Source organism: Takifugu flavidus, chromosome 19 (assembly GCF_003711565.1).
Source record: "Takifugu flavidus isolate HTHZ2018 chromosome 19, ASM371156v2, whole genome shotgun sequence".
In the NCBI taxonomy this organism is placed as follows: domain Eukaryota; kingdom Metazoa; phylum Chordata; class Actinopteri; order Tetraodontiformes; family Tetraodontidae; genus Takifugu; species Takifugu flavidus.
The window spans coordinates 11,929,616-11,951,896 of NC_079538.1; the positions used below are offsets into that span (position 1 = coordinate 11,929,616).

Consider the following 22,281-nt stretch of genomic DNA (forward strand, 5'->3'; position numbering starts at 1 on the left):
GTCATGTTGATAACATGGTTCCATTTTGTGCTAGCGGAGGAGGAACGGGACATTTCCCTCCACCTGTTCCCTGAAACAATTGTGGTTTCCTCGCCGCCTCCGACGCTAACACCAAGAAAGCGGAGCGAAAAGTAGCATCATCCGGCTCGTTCAGAGGCGGTTGGATGGCCACCACGTGGCCTCCTCTGATTAGAAAAGGGCCTCCAACGGTTCCTAAATGACACCTCCTGCCCCGACTGACTCTGAATCAGCCCCTGAGCCGTTTAGCAGCTCAACCTTCCGCTAATTAGCAGAAAAGTCACAAACTCACACATGCAGAAACACCAACCTCCAATCAGGGGCTAATTTATTAAAGATAAATGCAGTTGATCCAAACTCTGACAGGATGATTAATGCGAGGAAGAAGGCCAGTCTGCGTTCTGCATGGACGGGTTCTGGTCTCTTCATCCTGGATGACATCACCAACCCCCCCCCCCCCAGGTCCGTGTTAGCCGTGTTATGTTCTAAAAGTTGTTTCCGGTTAATATTAAATGTTCTAATTAAACTTTCGCCGGAGTCCGACTGCGATAATGTCCGCTGAACTCTACCTGCCCTCCGTCTTCACGGAGGTTAAACGGACTCAACCGATGTTTTGCGTAAATCTCATTATTTTACCGTTTAAAGAGCCGCGGCCTTAATTAATTTCCTGTTACAGGACAAAGAGGACAACAGGCCGAATTAGCCGCCGAAGACCTTTTACGCTTGAATTACAACCTGTAGCGTAGAAATACAATTAGAGGGCGCGGGGTCGTCGCCATTTAAACATTAAATGTGAAGTTTAAAAGGAGACAAATTGACTAGAAAAACAGTTTAGTGATTTAATCTGATTCCATTTAATGTGCCGGGCTGGAAAGTCACCTTAAGACCTGGAGGACTTAGGAAATGAAGACCTTAAAACCACCAAGCTGCTATTTTTAGTCACGAGAGGAGATCCCACAGAATCCCACGTGAGAAAACGGGATTTGGGGGGGAAAATCCCAACACGGAGGACGATCAGGTGGCCAAATAACAGCTCCTGTCTTTGGGGGCGGGGCAAATCAGACCCAAAACTGCTAGCGCTGTTCGCAGCCTCGCTAACGCTGCGCTAAAATAAATAATTTCTTCTGCTTTCTACCACAATTTTAATTAGATATAAACGCTTGTTGCTTATATTTATTTTGTTTGAGCGGCGCCACATTTAGCTATCGGAGTATGTGTTAGTTCGCAGCTTCCTGGCTAATATATTAGCTTTTTACGCAGGAAACGACCACAGCAAAAGCTCAGGGGAAGAGTTTGGCTGCCGGTCAGGGCTGAAGAAGTCGGCACGAGAGTCGATTACGTGTTAATAATGCTCAGTGGGCATCGTTAGACCATCGGTGGAAACCAATTAGCCACGATTGCAGAGTTCTCCTGACAGTGGGGAACATTTACAACAACGGAACGCTCATGCAAAGCGTGCTAAAAGCAGACAAAAGAGGTATATTATGGAAAAGTAGGCGCTGATAACATATAATGGCGGACTGCGTATGTTCTCAACCTTCAGCGTGGGCTGTTATTTTCTGCTATCATGTCTGAAGGCTGGAAAAATGAAATAAAAGCACTTTGTGGTGCCTGGGTGGCTTCTCACCCTGGGATCTGAGACACCGGGTGGACGGGTGGATGCGGGTCCTGAGGGGAGCAACACGCGGCGGCAAAAGTTCCGATTAAAAAGACATCGGCGTGGAAGATGGAGAATATGTGGCGTTTTCAATGAAATGACCTTTAGTGTCACGGTTGCTGTGTAAAGACTGAGCTCCTTCACGGGGGAACTGGATGAAACGGACCCGGTCGCTCTGTAGTTCTGAAAGAGCTGAATCAAGATCCGTTTCAATCCACAGCTGCTTTTTACCAAATACGAGGAGCGATGGACGCAGAGATGGAATTAAAGCTTAATTTTGACCTTCAAAATAAAAGCACACGCAGGTCTGGCATTTGGAGGCTCTGATGCTCGCTCATGCCGATTAAAAACGGGTAATTTAGGACAAACCCGCTTGATTCCCGCTGCCTTTGAAACAGAAACCGGTTCCAGCTCATCCCTGAGAGGCTCCCCTCCGATTTTAAATGTTGAAATGTTTAACCTTTACATTTACCACGATGGCGGCAGTGACATTTGACACGCGAGGAGCCCTGATCAGGCAGGGATGAAGCTACACTCTGAGAAGTGAGGGTTCCACCTCTGGACCCTCCTCGAGGATTTGGGGGGTTCTGGTGGACATTGGTCCCGCTCAGACCTTTAAAGACCCCAGCTGTCAATCACCATGGGCCACCTTGTTTGTGGAGTATGAAATAACGCAAGAGTGTGTTCTTAGCATGTTGTTAGCATGTTGTTAGCGCATCAAGAAGTAAAAAAGCATCTTAACTTTATTGGTATTGAGTTCTGGAGCCTGTCACCGGGGGGCGCCGCTGTGAAGGATTCCTCCTGGTTGGAGGGGCTTCCTTGGCGCGTGTGAGTGTTGGAGCGGCGAGGGAGGCTGGATGTGGTCAGGCGGCGCTCCGGCCCACCGGTAATGGTGTTTTCTCTGTGGGGATTCACATATTGAAACAATGAGAGCCGCAAACAGCCCCGTTTCAATTACGCTGAAATATTTTACACATGAGGCAGCCGTCGGGGCGCAGGCGGGACGGAGGACGTACATCAAGGAAGCAGGTAGCGCTTGAGCGTGCCTGGAAGGTCCCGCGGAAAAGCTAAAGGCAGCGGGCGTAAATCTCACCTCGCCGGAATCCGATTTTTTTTTTCCTCCGCGCAAAAAAGGGGAAAGTTTAGGATTTTTATTTTACAGCTCTGTCACCATCCAGAAGTAGAAGGCTGTAAAACGGGCGCATTACTCAGCGCCCACGCCCGCGAGACGCTCGTTAAAGCGGCTAACGCTAAACACAGTCCTGGCATGTGCTGCGGTTCAGCTGTGGCGGCCAGATGGATCCGGAGAGGGAACCGTCCCCCCTCTGGAAGATCAGCTCAGGGGGCCGCGTGTCACGCTCCCACAGATATTGCTGTTAATAAAAAGCTTGTGATGCTGCCGCGGCGCCGCTAGCAGGACGTTAGCCTCAGTGGGGCTGTGAGGAAGAGGAGGATGAAGATGAGCGGACGACCAGGTAACACAAACGCCCCCTTCTGTTCACACATGACACGGGGGTTCGCTCCCAACCTGCTGATGAGGTGGATCCTCGGTAACGACCCGCGACCGTCGTCATTAGAGACGGGTGAATAAAGACGGATTTAACGTGATTAATCAGCAGCATCTGAAGAATCCGCCTCTTTAACGGCGCCTTCGACGCCTGTTGAGACGCACGTTTACGCTTTCGGGGCGTTCGTTCTCTCTCTCTGACCTCCGGATTATTGTTGCCGCGCTCCAGACCGAGGGAGGCTCCGGCAGGATTACCAGAAAAACCCGTGATCCTCGGCGAGGCCCAGCTGAGTCAACTCGGAACCACAGCGGGTTCTGCCCACTTTTTAAAGCACACGCGCCTCGTTCGGGGCTTTGACCTTAAACGGGCCGGAGGGGTCGTCGGAGGCCAGCTGGGCCAGATAGCATCACGTCTGTGGCCACGACACCGCTGGGACGACTGGGGAGGCAGCGGAATCGGACTGGGATGATCCGGCCGCAGCACTGACGCTATCGGCCGGATCATCAGATCCCAGAGAATCAGATCCCTTTCACGACCTTCACCAGATCGTTATCACACACAGTGTGGGTGTTGCGTGTTCTCACATTTGCTACATATCGAGTACCAGAATCAAAGTGGGGGCCATTGGCTGCAAAATGGGAGTGTTTAGCTGAGCCTCACAACTTTAGAGGACTGTTGGAGGTTTGAGAGGCTGCAGGTTGAGGTTTGGGATGAGTTGAGGTTTGAGTCGGGGTGAAGAGTAGGATAAGTTAGGATGGGTAGGTCAGGGTAATGTGTTGTGTCCACCTAGGGTATAAATGTGAGGATGTGTGTGTGTGTGTGTGGTGTGTGTGTGTGTGTGTGTGTGTGTGTGTGTGTGTGTGTGTGTGTGTTGTGTGTGTGTGTGTTGTGTGTGTGTGTGTGTGTGTGTGTGTGTGTGAGAGATGTGGTCGGAGCTCACTGTCAGTCATCCCAGAGGTGAAATCGAGCCCCGAACTGATTATTATTTTGGATTTTTGACTCGTTGCCGTCGTCTAATTGTTGCCTTTGCGGACAAAAGTATAAAAACTACATTAAAGAAGAATTTCCTGCTGCGGAAGAAAAGAGAATCCGGGCCGCCGCCCTGCGCCACGACGCTGCAGCTAAAGTGAATTTTGCATGGCGGCTTCATTCATTTACGCCGCAACGAAGATTTATTCATATAGTTTCAGGTTTCCAGAACAATTTCCGATCATGTAACGTAAGTAAAATTCAGATCCATTAAGGGATCTGCAAAGGTGCATAAATCACCTTAATAAAACCGTCACCCTCCATTTTTGATTTATTAAAATGAAAGGAGCCGCCCCCGCCGCCCCCACATCCCGTTCAACTCCACGTCGTGTCGTTGCCGTGGGAACGCTTTATGATTTAAATGTAAACAACAGAACGCCGGCAGATTAGCATTTTTGTTTGATTCAATAATAAAGCGCGTCACCGTGGAGCGCCGCGAGGCCCCGGAGCCACGATTGACAGAACACGACTTTAATCAATTCTAACGTGTCGCAGCTGAAAATGACAACGTTCCCAACATCGGAATCTGTCACCGACGCTCGATGGAACACCGCCGGCAGAACGGGCGGCATCAATCACGCCGCGGCGGCGGATTTGCGGCGGAAGCGCGAATCACATCTGCTGTGATTCAAGATGGATGAAAACGCGTTTGGGAAGCAGGAACCTGAAACCGGCCCCCCGGGATCAGCTCGGATAATCTCTTCCTGGTTGCTAAAGTCTTTTAGGAATGAAAAACACCTCAGGAGGAGAAAAGGTTGGTTCTGTATCCGTGGAGTCGGGACAATGGAGCGTCTGTGGCGAGACGATCCGGGCTCCATGTAGCACAAAGATACCAACAGATGAGTCGGCTGTGACTCGCCGGAGAAGCTTTATCTAATTTCTATGACTTCGCGACTGTGTGTGTGTGTGTGTGTGTGTGTGTGTGTGTGTGTGTGTGTGTGTGTGTGTGTGTGTGTGTGTGTGTGTGTTGGGGGAACCGTGGCTACAACTAGATAACCTGAAGCTTGTTACAGCCTCGGCTGTAGGACGTACGCTAGCACCCCCTAGTGGCGGGTCGGGGTTGTTCCCTCGAGTGTCAGGTGATTTTTAGCGATAAATCTATTTCTACGTAAAGAGCGCCAGCTTTTCACGTTAGCTAATGCTAGGTAGCCGCGTTCAGTGCGTCTGCGTTAGCCACAGAATTTGCCCGACGTGTTGGCGCTAATTGTAGACTTTAAACGCAGACGACCTTCTGATAATATTGGCTTTTTTCATGTGATTTCTGAGACGCAGGTCTCAGCTCGTCCTAGCCAACAGGTTGGCAACATGCTAACTGCCTCTCAGGAGGCTTTGATGAGAGGTTGGTTTAACGGGATACATGAGAGGAGGAACCGTTCGTCTGTGCGTTTTATATTTTCCCACATTAAGTGAAGTAGGACTGCGGGAACCATCAATGAGCGGCGTTCGTTCTCTGCTCACGGCGGCGAAATATTTGAATTTCTGAAAGCGCGATGACAGAACGGCTCATTTTCTTTTGGCAGCTGCAGAATAAAGTTATTACATCGAGTTGTCTGGCAACTTCTATAAAAACAACTTTTGCATAAAAATTGCCTTCTAAATGTCAACGCGCTAATTCTTCAGCGTCTCTGTCAGACATCCTCGCAGCCAACACGGACCCAGATCTCCATGACAACATTTGTTTTTCTGTGAGGAAAAAATTCCATTTCACAAATACAGGTGTACATGCACGCTGTGTGTGTGTGTGTGTGGGGGGGGGGCGTTATCATTTTCAGGAGGATAAACAACGTTAGCGAGAACACTAATCTTGGTGTTGCAGCTTTGAGCATCTCCTCCGTTGCCGGGGTATAAATAGCATAATTAGCCATGGGAGGAAACAAAAATGCCACTTATCTCGCTAACGGCTGCGGCGCTCCACATTCCGCCGCCCGTCTCTCGCTCGCGTCCATCCTACAGCGCGGAAAACCGAGGGATGCTCCGGCTAGCGGGAGGGAGACGAGCGGCAGACGGTGGTTAACGTTCACGCCGCGGGTCGTGATGCCGACGGAGAGCGCGGACGAGTGAAGGTCAGAGGTCAGAAGGTGCGTTTAGGGGTCAGCGAGCGAGCATCGTTTTCGAGGGCATCGAGTTGCCGGTGCTGAGGGTGTGAAGGAGACCTTCCTCTCATGCAGGATGAGTGGATTAAGGTCATTTATTCGCCCTCGTCTAGACTTCTTGGACTATTTACATTCGCTAATCATCCCTCTGGAGACGCAGTTTTATATTCACAACAGGTTCAAACTCTTTCAAACAGCCCAAACCCAACATATTTAAACACGACACATGTTCATGCTAATTTAGCGTCACTTCAGCTCCACCACTGACAGCCGAGCTCCTTTGGTACAAGATGGCCGCCCACGTGTTCCAGATGTGGAAGCTTTACTCTGTTTGTATCTCGGTGCTTTAGGAATCAGAACCAGACTGAACGATTTCAACACAGATGTTTTATCCGATCAAACCGGCATCCAGCGTTTCCAGACGATAATGATCGTGTTTGTACGATCGTTTTGGCGTCCGTGATCCCACAAATCCCCAAATGTAAGAGAGGGCCAGAACAGGCTAACTCATTCAGAACAGGCTAATTCATTCAGAACAGGCTAACCCATTAAGAACAGGCTAACCATTAAGAACAGGCTACCCATTAAGAACAGGCTATCTCATTAGGAACATGCTAACCCATTAAGAACAGCTAACCCATTAAGAACAGGCTAACCCATTAAGAACAGGCTAACCCATTAGGAACATGCTAACCCATTAAGAACAGCTAACCCATTAAGAACAGGCTAACTGATTAAGAACAGGCTATCTCATTAGGAACATGCTAACCATTAAGAACAGGCTAACTCATTAAGAACAGGCTAACCCATTAAGAACAGGCTATCTCATTAGGAACATGCTAACCCATTAAGAACAGGCTAACTCATTAAGAACAGGCTAACCCATTAAGAACAGGCTAACTCATTAAGAACAGGCTAACCCATTAAGAACAGGCTAACCATTAGGAACATGCTAACCCATTAAGAACAGGCTAACTCATTCAGAACAGGCTAACCCATTCAGAACAGGCTAACCCATTAAGAACAGGCTAACCCATTAAGAACAGGCTAACTCATTCAGAACAGGCTAACCCATTACATACTTTACTTTGTTTAAATGGTTTGAAAATGGCTTTTTTGCTGTTTAAAGTACGATCTGGATCTGGATCTGGATCTGGATCTGGATCACTCACACACAAACCGCTAACATTTGGTTCTTATTGGAGCAGACAGGCTGTTCCTCAAAATCCGATATTTCTGGCCCGATAGTTCTGGAAACCGCTCCTTCTCCCGGATGGACCCTGGCTGAGGACGTTTCCCCCACATCTTCCAACCCTCATAACTCTTCGGGAAACCTGTGACACTGGCTGACAGTAGCTTTAATGCAGCGGCGATACCCGTCCTGACACGGCGATCCCTCCTGGGATGCAGGTACACGCCCACAGGGTGTCGGTGCTGAACCGGCTCGTCTCCGGTCCTGTGATTATGACCACGCAGTCGCTCTTCTCCTCACCTCGGTGATGAGCGGGAGCTGAATACTGATCGGCATCCATCATTCAGCTTTATGGCTCGGAGCGCCGCGTGGCGCCCTCTTTTCACCTCAGCCGTGTGATTGGATCCAGCGAGGCCACGGCGGCGGCGGGATCGTTGAGGACAGAGATGAAACCGCCGCTGTCGCCGCAATAACGTACAGATGTAACATAAAGAGCGGAGCTCATATACAGAAGAACAATGAGAATTTATGATACCCAGAGGTGAGCGAGCAGCTCTATTAGCATTTATATCTTAAAACGAACGAAACCTCGCCAGAGACAGGTGGCGGCTAAACCACCCGGTGGGTTTTATTTTACACAAAAGCGTCACAAAGCCGCCACACGGGGCGATTCAAGGTGGCGGCCTGATGTTCAGCAGCCGAAAATGAGTTGAGGTAATAAAGAAGCCCAAGAAGGACATATCAAAGCATCAAAGCATGCTGTTTGGCCCCGCCCCCTCCTCTGGACCTCGCCAGCGCTGCTGCCGATCAAGGCAAACAAATGCAGCCACCGAAGCTCAAGCGGTTAATAAAATGAAGGGAATCGCTAACGCTAACGCTAATCCAGTGGGCAACATCATGTCACCTGCACTATAGCAGCCATGCTAACATGCTCACGGTAGCCTGGGCTGGATCAACAAGATCAAAAGAAAACACATATATTTCTGCCAAGTGTGTGTTAACAGAAGCGAACACAATGCTACACGCTATAACACCAGCGCACGGCTCGGCCCTGGTGTCCTTCCTGGAGAGCTCCTGATAATCCATATTTCATTTCTCGCTAGGCGGTGTGAAGTGTCTCCCCGAGGATCCCGCGCATCACATCTGTCACATCTCACACAGGAAATGGGTTTGATGTTGACGCTAGCCAAACAGCCGCCGCTTTCTAAGGTTTCAATTTTTATTCCAGAGAATTTCTTTCCTTGACCTTCGTGCCGGGGAAGCAGCTGAAAACGAAACCAAACAAAAGGGCCGCCGACAAGAAAACAGCGCAGGAAGTGACCTCGCCGCGGCGATGCGACGCCAGTTTCACGTGGTTTTCTGCGCGTTAGCTGCCGCCGTTTGTGCAGGGGAATGGATCCGAAGAGTTTGAAAACACGCCGGTACCGTCCCCTGACCCGGCCGTCCTCTCATTTCTCCGCGTGCTATTAAACCGGCAGCTTCCGGGCCGACGAGTCCTCCTGGCGACGGAATATTGCCGCTAAATGAGCCGTCATTAAAAAAAAAAAAGAAAAAAAGAGGCAATTTCAAAAGTGAAAGCGATGGGAAAAAAGCCTCAAGGAATCATTTTATAAGGCGAACAAAACGAGCGGAATCACCTCCCCTGAAAAAGTTTCCCTTAAAAGTCCATTTGGGCCGTAACGGATGAGTCGGATGGCTCCTCCCGGGAAGCATCCGTCTCACCGTCAGATGTAAATTACAGTCCTCATAAGGCTGCAACTGTTTTATTCATGAGGTTATGATTACACCGTTTCTGTCCTCTGAATATTCAAAACGATCCGATTCAATGCCACAGGGACGTGGACGTGGACGTGGACGTGGACGCGCGCTCCGATGCATTATGGATTAAAACAGCGCGGCGTTTGCTCCCAGGTCCGCAGGTTCTCCAGGAGGATCCGAGAGATGCCAGCAGAGTTCATATGAGAGCTGATCGTCTGAAAACCTTCGGTAATGAATTGCCGTCAATTATCCTCCGGTTCAGTCCCCCAAGTTCCATGTGAGGCGTCGGCGCTCCTGCGGCGCCGTAATAAACGCCCCAGCGCCACGATGTGTGCGGAAGGTCCGCGGCTGAGATTAATTGAGGGCGTTTATATACATGTGTGTGTGTGTGTGTGTGTGTGTGTGTGTGAGGCCTGAATGGAAGAGATGGATCGCCATGGAGACGGAGCAACAGGGAAACTGAGTAATTATGATGTGCTGGGAAGCAAAGTGAGAGCTGTCTTAAGAGCTCCTCTGGCCGTCAGATACTCCGGAATACTTCATCCTATCACACGGCCAATTACATCACGTGTCACTCCGTGATTTATTACACCGGAGCAACGCCGCGCCTGACGGACAGCTGGGGCCCAGGCGAGGTCCTCGCCGGCGCTCCGACACCTGCGGCGCACACGTGCGCGGGAAGGGACGCACCTTGTTCCCCTCCGACGTGCATGTGCGTACGCGACGTTGACAGTCAACACAAACAACGACCGGCGGCCCAGAGGGTCGTGCTGTGTTGACGTTATCCGCAGCATAAGGTAGCGGAGGAAGCCGCTAGCTTGCGGCTATCCCGCGGTAGCCGCCTTCCTTGTTTCAGGGGCGGGAAAAATCCGGTCCTCCAGGGATTCAATCCAGGGCAGGCGACAGCGTCCTGGCGGGAATCTGGTCCCGGGGGACTGGATTTTCCCGTCCCTGCTTGGTGGGATCAGACACCTGCGGAGCGGCTGGGAGGGTTGATCCCGTCGATGGAGAATCGGGATCAGCTCCAGCTCCAGCAGCAGCGTTTCCTCGGCTGTGCGGCCTCATAAAGACGGCGACATTATTGTGAAGGCTTTATTGGAACGCCGGCAGGTTCAATAAGAAGGCGGAGGAGTTTCTGGGAGAATATTGAGATCTCAGCTCTGAGGTAAACACTGTTTTCACCTGGAGATGGAAAAAAGAACCCTGGCAGCCAGCGCGAGAAACAGGACGTCTTTTATGGGCTCCAGCAGCGGCCGGCTCACTTCCTGTTGTCCAAATTTGATATCTGAGACCAAACTGAGTCAAGCTGAGAAATGTTCTGTAATGGACTGGAGGATTTGGGAGTGCTGCAGCGTTCCAGGCTTTTACAGTGATTTAGGGATGGACCTCAGCTCCCGATTCTCATCCTGCTGCAGCGGCTGAGACATTCCTGATGTGCGGCGAAGCCCTGGTCAGGTTCTCCTCGTGACAATGGTGAAAAACCCCACATCTGGCCTTGGCCGTGGCGTTCAGGGAGTTTAAGAAATGCAGGAAAATCCAGTTTTTCAGGGAGGAGATGAGATCATGCTGATGTTCTCTCTCCGCCAGTGTCTTGTGTCCCAGCAGCACCAGTTTTTGGGTTGTTGTCTGGTTCTGGTTCCTGCTGCCACGACCTGAAGTTCGACCTTCTTTGTGTAGCTGTTGCACTCGTGCTCAGACCCTCCCTGACCCAGTTTGACCCCGGATTGTTCTCGTTATCGGCCAAAACCACAAAGAATAATAAAAGAAAATCTCCGGAGCTGATGTTTTTTTCTGGGAAAGAATAAACAGTCTCTGCCGGTCTGCGAATCATCTGATTTAGCAGGAGGAGACATCAACCTTCAGCCCACAGGAACATTATTTCTTCCCACCGAAGGTCTGTTTTTGTCTCTCGTGAGCAGCTTTTTTAAAAGGAGTGAGACATCTTGACCGCCACTGAACATCTCAGCACGTCTGACCTCTCAGGACCTAAAAGAGGCGACGGTGCCTTCAAATTACAACAAACTACAGCTCATCTCAGTACTGGCGCTGAAATTCTGGTTCTGCAACTGCGTTTTAGGCCACGCATGACGGTCCAGCCCAGTTTCCGTCATGGCCCGATCCCCCCTTGCTGATTTTTAAAAACAAATAACAGACAAAATTGAATTTATGTCTGACTCGCTCCAAACTGTAGATGCAACTAAATCAGACAATAGACCAGCCGAAGATGTAATAAAAACAACTGTTTACCAGAAACCAGATGTTGGAATGAAGTTCTGGACCGACCCGAGGAGGGAAAGTGAACGCAGAACATCGACGGCGTCGCCGCCGAGCTCAGAGCAGGAGCGGAAAATCTGAAGCGCCGGGGAGGGTTTCAGGTAAAGAATGTGCAGCTCTGGGTTTATGGGGTGCACAGAGGCGTCGGATTATTGGACCAGTCGGCTGCCGGGTCAGGGTGTTTGCTGGGGGGGGGGCGTTCCTGTAAACAGGCTGCCTGGAATATTTACGGAGGGCCGCTGCCGTGCACCAATATGTGCGGATTACTTCCTAAAACCCAGACCAGGCTGTAATAACTCTCAGCTGCGTGCCGTCAGACATCTCCCATCACCCGTCACCACGACGACCCCCCCCCCCCGTCCTTGTGACGATGTCAGCGTCTGCGCCTGTTTCTCACTTCTTAGCCGGAACGTTTGAGATTTTCCTTTCATTCGTCGGATGTTAGGAGCAAAACTCGTCCGGGTCGCACTTTTGAACCCCAGAGGCGGAGCTTCAAAACAAGCTAGCTGGGCCAGTTCCTGCTTCTGAACGTTCCCCCAGCACGTGTGAATGGAGCTGGAGCCCTGCGGAGGAGCAGAACTCTCTGGTCGGCAGGTATTGTGCTGGTGGCCGCCCACCCCCTCGCCAGCGCACCTCCCAGGTCTGGTCTTTTCCAGGTTGTGGTGGATTAGGGGGAAATCCAGGCTGTTTCAGACAGCAGCCATTCATCACATCCGTCTGTGGTTTGTTTGTTTTGCTTTTGCGGATCACAGCGTGCGTTCGGGAAAAAAAGCTTCTTTGTTCCCTGGGAACCAGCGTCAAACTGGCATGTGAACCGTGTCGAAACGGAAAATGCGGTCGTTTCCGCCACGGCAGGTTTTCTGTTCCCTAAATAAAAACACGAGTCCTACAGTCGCCGTCCCGCGAGAGCACGGAACAGGAGACGTCCTTCAGGCGGACGCCGGCGCGTTTATCCTGATTTTGTTGGCCTTTAATGCTACGCATCTGCTTCCGCGCTGCTGCTGATGGAAACTGAGGGATCATAACTGCTGTAATTAATAATCCCGTTTGGTGACCGAGCGGTTCCAGAGCTGCTGCCTTCAAAGCTGCGTCTTCAAAGGGTTCTCCCAGGGATCCTTTCACGATTCCACGTGATTAATCCGCCATGATTGACCAGAGGCCGCCGCGGTCCAGCAGAAGGAGGCAGCAGACACAGGTGAGTCATGATGGATGTTCTCCTCCTCTCTGAAGCGTTCCTTTCTCCTTTGATGGCTCCGTCCAACCTCGCACCAGCAGGAACGTCCGTCTTCATTAACGGATGCGCGTTGGCTTCTGCTCCCACCTCCTGGACACTTGGCACCTTCTTCTGTCTCCGTGTGTCATGTCAGCCTGATCTCTGCCGCTGCCTAATGATGTTCTGGCCGCAAATGTCAAGGAGCTGAGATGTTCCTGACATCAGCCGGTCTCCGGTTTTATAATTCACATTTCTTCTCCAACGAATTTCACCCCAAGTCTAAAAACAAAGGGTTGGTCAAACCGCCCTGCCACCCTGTAGGGGAGCACGCTCCAGGTACAGGCGAGGGCAGAGCGAGGTCGAGATCCTGACGTTCCTGAAAAGTCAATCTTCCGCGCAGGAGATGGAATGAGGTGATTTTCTGGATTGACGGGAGCTTCATTAATTAACCTTGAAGCTGGGCTTCATTAATTTCCACTAATGTTGCTGCTGATCGGCGCTCCGAGCCAAATACCCGCAGCAACTTCAGCACTTTTAGCGGCCGTGACGTTACGCTAACAGCACGAGGCGGATAGAGGAGCGTTTGTCAGAGCAAAAGACGAATGTCAACATCTGACACCAAGGAAAAAGAAGACGGTTCCCGGAGTTTAAGGGTTTAAAGGCAGAGCCGCGGTAGCGTTAGCATTAGCTTAAAAACCTTCTCCTTCTTCATCTTTTACCAAAAAACAACAAAAACCCCTCAACTTTCTGACCTCTGCCACAGAATATTGCTCACACAGACGCTAACTGTGGCTCTCAGGAGCGGGAATGCTAAGCGTACGTTTCAAACACATCCCTCCTCCAGTATCGGTCCGAGTTTCCCCGCTGATGAGCTTCTTATTGATTAAGGGTGGCCATCACCCCTGTGGGCTCCATCTTAAAGCAGCTCCCACAGATTTATGGGCGTTTCAGCCAGGTTTATCTTTGCCTTAATGCCTCTTTGTTCAGCAGCGTATTGGTGTTTCTGTCACATTGTTAAAATCTATGGTGCAATATCACTCTCTCGGAATGGGCTCATCGGAATGTCAGGCACCGTAGATCTATGGCCCAATATGGCAGACGGAGTAAAAGGCAGAGAGACGGAGCGGGAAGCTCGCGGACGTGTATCTTCATTCTGACGGATGGCGTCACAAAACAGGCAAAAGAGATAACGTCGGCTGTTTGTGTTAAACTCCTTCCTGACATCCGCTAAAATTATTCGGCGCCCGTGATGAGTGTTCCCACTCTCCGCCAGCCCGGACCATTTGCCCCGACGTCTCCGCCCACCTGCGGCTCGCGATTACACCAGAACGCACTCAGAGGATCGATTGGTTCCACGATGGCGTCAGCGGCCGCAACGATCGTCTCCACGTAAATCCTCCTTCAGACGCGAGCCGCCTGATTCGCTAACCTCAGAGGTCACCCCCCCCCCCTCGTGATTACGGCTAGCTGGTCGATTTTGGCGCAATTATGACCCGGTGCCGCGACGCAAAAGCCCGAACGGCGATCTGGTGTTTGACGCTCACACTTCCTTTAATTAGCATCAAAGCTACAATTCAAGAAGATTAAGGCAACAATGAAACGCTTATGGAGGCGACCGGAGAAACATCCGTTTACTCCAGCGGGTCGGATTATTGATGATCCTGAATCCACGATTCGTTGCCAAACTGACCGACTTGACTTCCTGCTTAGATGCTGTTTCCCGGGGTTAAGACTGTTTGAATTTCTGTACGCACTCCAAATAAGCTAATGTTAAGCTAATCGAGCTGTTGACCGTCCGCAAACAACGCAGAGCCGCCGGCTTAGCGTCGCGCTAAACAAATGTTGGCTGGAGACAGTCCGTTAAATGTCCGTCTCCTGGCAGCTTTGGGATGGATAACGGTCCGTTTGGTCCCGGGTGAGTGACGAAGAGCAATACAAATCGGAATATTTAAGCGGACGTCATCAACCTCCTGAAGATGCAGAAATGGACCCCCTCTCCTGCTAGAACCCGTCCTGCGCTACTTAAATAGCCCGCAGGAAGGCTTATTTCCAGGCACCGGGGCGAAGGCCAGACAATGTCTGTCCTTTTCAAAGAGGTTTGGGGGATTGGCAGGGCCATGATCTCCTCCTCTCGCAGGTCTTTGTGAATCCCTGGAGGTCTCTGAGGCCAGGCCAGCTCCCCGGAGCCATTCTGCTCTTTTCACCCAGTCAGCCTTCATTAGCCTCCCACAGAACAGGCGCTCCTCCGTCGGAGAGGCGGCTGGAAGGCGCCGGAGGAAGTTCTGAAAATAGGAAGCCACGTTTAAATCTGCCAGTTAGCAGGTGTCTCTTATTAGTCAGCAAACGATGACCACAAAGGCATTTTAGGCTGAAACAGGAAGTAAAGTGGAACAGAGGTAATTACGGGGCCGCCGGCGGCTTCATATTTATCTGGAAGGATTTTTAAATGGACCAACACTTTTTTCCGCGTCTGCTTTTATTCATCAAAGGTAACAGTTAATTACTGTTCCTAATGAAGCCTATTTTCTGAATAAAGGAGCCTGAGTTGAGGCCCATCGGTGACGGCGGCTCTTCACTCAGATTAATTGCCTCGTGTTTGGACTCGTCCGGGTCGACATCGGGGAACGTCGCCGGAGCTGAACCCGTCTTTACAACCCGGAATGAGTGTTAAACGCTGCCCAGACAAAAGGAAGAGGTCATTTAATGGAGCTGCATGTGTGCCGATCACTCGCAGCGCTCCCAGGATTAACGATTAGCAAATATCAGCCTTCAAAGTCTTCCGGCGAGGGTCCGAAGGGTGGAGGCCGGTGCAGAAGGTCACGGAGCATCTGGGAGGCAGCTTCCCGGCTGGCAGCTTTCACGGAATTCCGGAAGATATCGGCATTAATTGTAAACAAACTTCCTGAAGTGTCTCATTGAGCGTCAGGCTGATTCTCTGGGACACGGAGCCCGAGCGGAGACGTCTGGGTCGATGGCGCTCAACGCAAGTCATCAATTTTTCCGCTAGTTCAGCAGAGGGGAGGCTGATCAATCACGGTGACAGCTAATGACCTTTGACCTCAGCATGTGTCATCATTCAGGGCCCTGGAACTCAGCTGTCGGCGCCACCGGAACGTCTTGGCAAACCCTGAGAATTTCCTGAATTCCGCTCTGTGGATTAAGGACGGGTCATCTTGGTTTCAGCATGTGATCGGCGTGCATCACGAATACCACCGTCCTTGAACGCATCAGACGTCCAGCAGGTGAAGAGCTGCCTTTCATCACCATCCACTATAAAGTTGTAATTAAAGGTCGGCTCAGCCCTCCGGGGGCCACTGAGCAGCCATACGTCGGCCCACGCCGGCCAAAAATGCACAGAGCGATGACACACCGGGATTCCTGGGTATACGAGGAGATCAAAGACAAATACGGCAACATCAAAGCAGCGTCAGGGGGAAACTCCACGTCGTTCACCGGCCTTGTTTCTGGGTTTGTCTCGTGTTTCAGGAACAGGAAAAGAGTTGAGGAAACAACGTTTGTAGCGTGTTTAACACACGACAGTCCAGCATGTACGTACGCGAACAGTGTTAGCAGAGTTAGCAGTTCACGCTTTAGAGCACGCTAACGCTACGTCGCCCGCTGGAGATATTGCATCCCATCATAAAAAGTGTTGTCAGTCAGAGACCAGCGGGACCAGTTCAGAACCATTTCACCCTGTGACATCACCAGTAACAGGACTTCCTCTTAGCATGGTAGCACATTAACTAGCTCCACAGTTGCCCTTTGGGTTTATCGACTCATTATTTTAATTCATGCACATCCATCAAGCGTAGACAGCTTTGTAGACGTGTTTTATGAGATTATCTGTCAAAACCTTCAATAAAAAGGCCACATTAGCCGTTTTCTGTGTGAAATCGTGAGGTAATTCTTCAACGTGAGTGCGTCTGAAGCTAAACGAGGCTCCGCGCGACAGCTGCCTCCTAATTTCCCTGTTGTTGCTTTGTAATTTAAAGGTAGATGATATAAATGTATTTATAGCGGCAGAGACAATAATGAGGGGCTGTTCAAATCTCCCCAGCGAGCAAATCTGTGTTGATTCAGATGGTACCAAGAATCTGTTTGTGTGGGTAAATTTGTTGAGGGAGGGGGGGATTTTCAAGGTCTGATGAAATATATATCAACACACACACACACACACGCACACACACAAGAGAAAGCTCCTCCAATACTAATCAAATGAATCAGTTTAAGTGCGTCTCTGCCCTCCGATCCATCAGCTGCTCCTGTCCAAACAGCTGATAACGCTGCATATCCAGGCGGAGGCACGTGAGCGGGCGCACATTTCACGCCTGCCCGCTTCAGGGGCTAATGAGCGCGGTTAGCATTCCGCGAGTGGGAATCGAACGTCATTATTTCCAGTGCGATTCATTGTGTGTCCAGTGATCAGAGACCGTTTCAGGGGGCTGTAATGGAGGCCGCGGTGACGGAGTCTCCAGTAAAAGCCAAATTAAGCTACTTCCTTTTTGCTGTATTTTCCTTTTGTTTTGAGCCTAAACTTAAATCTTCCAGGAGATCAGAAGTTGCTCAGGTATTTAAACTCTTATCATCCCATGTTTATTGAGTTGATTAAAGCTGAGGTTGCTATGGTTACTCTTCTCATGCGTGGTTGCCGCACTCTGAGATGGTTAATACGTGAACCTTAGAGGCGACAACAGAAGTAGATCGCTAATGCATGCTAGCATCGTTGAGCCTATTCACACTGGCCTTTCAGGCGTAGCATCGAATCAGGACAGTTTTGTCTGTTCTTCCAGGAGCGGCTTCATTCGCCAGCGGGAACGCCACCCTCACATTCCCGGGGTCTGGCATGTCTCCGCCCCGCCCTCATTGCTGTGATCCGCGCGTCCCGCCGCCTGCCCGAGATGACAGAGATTGCGCGGTGCCGAAGCCCCCGCGCCGCATTCCAATGGCGGTTAATATTGAGTAGCTGCCCATCATCTGGTGCCTGATTGATGACATAATTAGAGACGGGCTGTTTGATGGAGATGCCTGGCGAGCTCCTCCGTCTGCTGGCCTTTGTGTGGACGTGAGGCCCGGGTCCCCGGAGCGTTCGTCTGGTGGTAACCTTGCCTGAGCATGAGAGGCTGCACACCTTCACGTTGTGTTGCTGTGTGTGTGTGTGTGGGGTGGGGGGGCTCCAGGCCCCGCTCTCCTTAACAATGAACACAGCTCTGAGCTCAGAGAAGCTGATTAAATTAAAGTGCCTCGCAGGCAATCATGCCAAGGTCAAAGAGATGCTGTGCAAACTGCTCCTGGCACCAACTTTTCCTCGGCTGTGCGCAGACGCTCCTCGGCGGACGTGTGTAGCTGAGGCTCGGGAGCGGCCCGACCTCGCAGAAAGAGGAAAATGGAATTGTCACTGTTGATTTCGCTGCTTCCACATCAGGGAGAAAATGAACTTTCAACAATGTCGCGATATGAGGTCTTCGTCTCGGGGCCTCGTTTGATGGCTCTTCAGGAACCGGGAGGAAATGGATCGCTGCCTGCCATCCGTCACGGCTTGGTTTCACCTTAAAAGAGGAACTGGAACTGCAGTTTTGGTTCGTGTCAGTTAATACAAGAGTCATTCTGATATAGAAGCTCTCTAACCCCAAATAATTAAAATAACTCTCCTATAGAGACGTCCCAAGATTCTTTAAATCCCAAATTAGAGCACTGAAAAGAGAACTGGACAGGTCCCCTACTATTAGAGTGGTCATGTGACCAGGTAAGCCTGTTGACCACATGATCCACCTGTATCTGGTCGGGGCTGCTGGGACGACCCCTGAGCCCTGAGGTCGGGGGTCGAGAGGAAAATGCTGCCGTTCTATTGTGAACCGTGAGAATCCTCTGAGCAGAAGGGGTCGGCCCACCTGTAGGAACGAACAGATCTCTTCTTGGATCTCTTCTCAGAAACAAGGAACCTGCAAAACCTGTCTGGTCTTGCAGACTGCTGCTCCACGACAACCTCACGCCCCCCCCAGAGCCTCCGTCCTCCCTCCCTCCTGGTCCATATGCATGTGAGGCCATACCGGCCGATGGCCAGGGTCGTGATATTCACGGAGCTGTTGCTGCCGACGTGTGAGCGTGAATAAACATGCGCTCGCTTCCCGCCGGTGAGCGTGATGATCGGAGCTAGATCTGGAGCGCGTTGGCCGTGCTCACCGCCGCGTCCGTATCAATACGCCCTCCGCTCGGCCTCCCTCCCCCCTGCAGATCTCCGGCCTCCTGCACACGCTGCGCATCTTTGATGGGCTTCACCACCTTTTCCTGCTCATTCGGAGCAGGCCCGGTTCCTGTGGGGGCATCATCAACCTGCATCAGCTTACAAACTCATTCAGATTATAAAGTCCTTCTCCTCCAAACATGCTCAAGGTTACGTCAGCATTGAATTCAGGCTCTCAGAGTAGATCCATGTCCTACCTACAAACGCCTCCGAGCTGCTCTTAACCCTGAATACTTAAAACAGGGATTAACGCGGTGCGTCAGAGGGGTGGGGGCGCCTGTCGGCACCAAGACCATCACGGTTTGGTAGCAGAAGTTCTTTGGAAACATTTCTCTGCAGCATCCGTCATGAATTTTCAAAAAGAAATCAGCTAAATCGAGAAAAACACAGACAAGTCGTGGCTGCACACCAAAGCGGGGGAGAGGTCCAAGGAATGGATTTATTATTTCTTAAAAAGCCGAGCCAGCGCTCAGTCGAGTCCAGAAAGGGAGGATGGAGATGACGGCTGCACCTTGACAGGGCTGGAACAGCTCGGAAAAATCTAAATCTGTCTAAACGTGACAGGAAGTAGATGAACTCTGCAGCCAGAGGACAGATTCCCTTGAAGCTAATTGGACCCCCGTTCTTGCGCGTCTCTCAAGAACATCTGGGCCCCTGTGAGAGTCCAGAGTTTCCCAACATTTTGTTTGGTGGATGTTTCAGGATGTGGTTAAAAAAAAAAAATCCCTTTGCAACATGGTCCGACCACAACCGTGGGAGATCTGGAGGTAGCTACCTTCGCTAACCTGAGCTAGCCTCCACACTGGGAGTTTGTTTGCCTGCTAGCTCAGATGAAGGCGAGGCTCCTGGAATCTTAATTCCAGGTCAGGTCTGTAGCCACACCTGTGTTTATCACACTTTCTCTGCATGTAACAATAAACCACTTAGCACGACTGGTTCCACCTCCTCTCACCTCACAATTACACGGCAAAGGTCAGCAGGGGTCAAACTGAGGAGTGACGAACAAAGAGAGGAGGGCAGCGGCGGCCGAGCCCCCTCAACGTGTCCAGTCAGCGTATTCCTCTGTGGTTTCGCCGGCACGCCGGCGGCTAATGACTCAGCATTGGAGGGGCTCCACGTTCAGATGTGCAGGCCAAGCCTGAGCGCTATCAGATGCTCGCGTCGGAACACCGTCGGCGTCTTCGGCATATGCCTAATTGGCAGTTGGAACGCCGGCGCTGCTGTCGGCGTTCCAACTCATTAACATGTAATGTGCACCTCGGACCCGGGGTTGGCAGGAGCGGCTCCCGCCCTCGCCGTAAAACTCAGGCAGCTACGCTGGGGCCCCAGGTGGGAGACACAGGGGTCCCTGCTTCTGGTGGGCTCTTTGTGCCGGCTCACTGAGACGTTCCCTGTTCTCCTGGGATCTGATTCAGGTCTTTCTTTTTCAGCATTCCGAGCGATTGGGCGGGAAGGGGGGGGAGGGGGACCGGGGACGATGGGAGTTGTTAACAGCTTGTAAAACATATCTGTTTAATTCGAAGCCACAGTTGCCCCTCTGCTGATCTCAGATGCCGCGTTCATCTCCTCTAATGCTAATGCACTTGGCTTTTATGGCGCCGACAGAGAGGATTCTGCTCGTCGTGCCTCGTTCTGCAGAGCTCTCAGAGGACGTGCGAGAGCCTAATGAGCTCCCAATTTAGACTGAAATGTTTGTTTGGGACGGCGAGAGAGGAAACGACGAGTGTTCTGCAGGAAACTGCAGCTGGAGCGGAGAAGAAGCAGACACTTGAATTTTTGATAAGTCGGAAATGATTCGGATGTTTCTGCATCTCTGGAAGCTGCAGAGCAAAACATCCACCGGGAAGATTTCTGTTTTCCTGCAGGTGACAGACGTCAGTGTTCATGGAGGTCAAATAAATGACGGGGAACCTTCATCGCTGTCTAACGAGACACGTTAAGTCCCTGACGAATAACTCAGCATCGTCGGCGTAGCGCCGATCTTGGCCTCTTCATTGTTGGTGATTTCATACGGTGACGTGTTCCACAGAGGTCGTATTCAGCACCTGTATTGTTACATTTTGCAGACCTTTTTTCCTAAAACGTCCTACTAATGAAAACACTTTGCTAGTAGCTGCGGCGCACCGACGCACAATTACTGAGGGATGAGGATGTGGGAGGTCTCGCTAATGTTGAGTCGATGCGTCTCATTTTATCTACATAATTAACGTGATCTCGGCTCCTGAAGTGGAAAGAAAACTCCAATCGTCGAAACTATCCAGCGTGAAGAGGTGCAGCAAGTAAAGGAGCTCTTAACTTTTTGATGATCCAGCCATAGATTTAGAAATGACTGCTTGGGAGCTATAATTTAACATTTTCAGCCCAGAGGTTTAATTATTAAACCCAGTTCAAATCAGCCTAGAGAGCAGTTTAGTTAAAGAACCTCCACTTTCAGCTCCTTCCTAGCGTTAGCGGCACAACCCCAGCCCCCCCACCAAGCCAGAAACACTGGCTAACACTCTTAACCTACGACATCTGATGTTATGTCCTCGGCAGTGATCCAGTGGGTGATCCAGTTGGTGATCCAGTGGGTGGGAAGCACGTTGGCCCCGAGGCCGAAGCTCCTCTTTCAGAGTATTTATGACTGATGAATGTAGCAGGCAGAGGAGCTCGTGACTCAGGGACAATGATGCACATCCGTCTCCGTTCTCACGCCGGTGGAAACTTGTTCAGGTGATTCACCTGTGCTGGTGTCATCACCGTCCTGCTGTCAGATCCATGAGTCAGCTGGGAACCAGCCTGGGTGTGAAACCTGCCAGTCAAAACAGTCTGGCGTCCTGAGCATGTAGCATTTAGCTTGTCCAAGTAATGAAGTGCAGCGCGCGTCCTCGACTGAACCCTGATGCTGTCTGGTTTACAATGTCATGTATCGTTAGCTGCCTCTCAGCGCTATTGTAGCCTTCGTGCTAGCACGGCCTTTCTTAGTGTTCTGTATAAAAAGACTTTTATCCTGTCGAGTGCTGAATCACAGCTCATCATGTGACTGAGTCAGGCTCTGAACATGTTTCCCAACATTCCAGCTCTAAAAATGGCCCGGACTCTTCCTGTCATGTCTCACCTGTGGCCTTTTTTATGCCAGGGAATGTGTGGCGGCGTTTCCACAGCTCGCAGCCTTTATGGTGGCTCTTCAAGGATTCTCATAAATCACGTTTGGAGAGTGCGACCCCGCTGTCGGCGCCGTAAATACACGCTGCGACGGCCTCGTTGTGGGATGAATTCATTTCACGTGTCGTGGCGATTCAGATCTGCACCCTGAAAT

At 51.0% G+C, this 22,281-nt stretch overlaps 1 long non-coding RNA gene across 1 annotated transcript; it reads left to right on the plus strand.

Moving 5' to 3' along the window:
• Nucleotides 1-12,011: 12,011 nt before the first annotated feature.
• LOC130516068 (uncharacterized) lies at nucleotides 12,012-16,618 on the plus strand. Its single transcript, XR_008947349.1, has 2 exons — nucleotides 12,012-12,724; nucleotides 15,823-16,618. It is a non-coding gene; the product is annotated as an uncharacterized LOC130516068 (long non-coding RNA).
• Nucleotides 16,619-22,281: the final 5,663 nt, after the last annotated feature.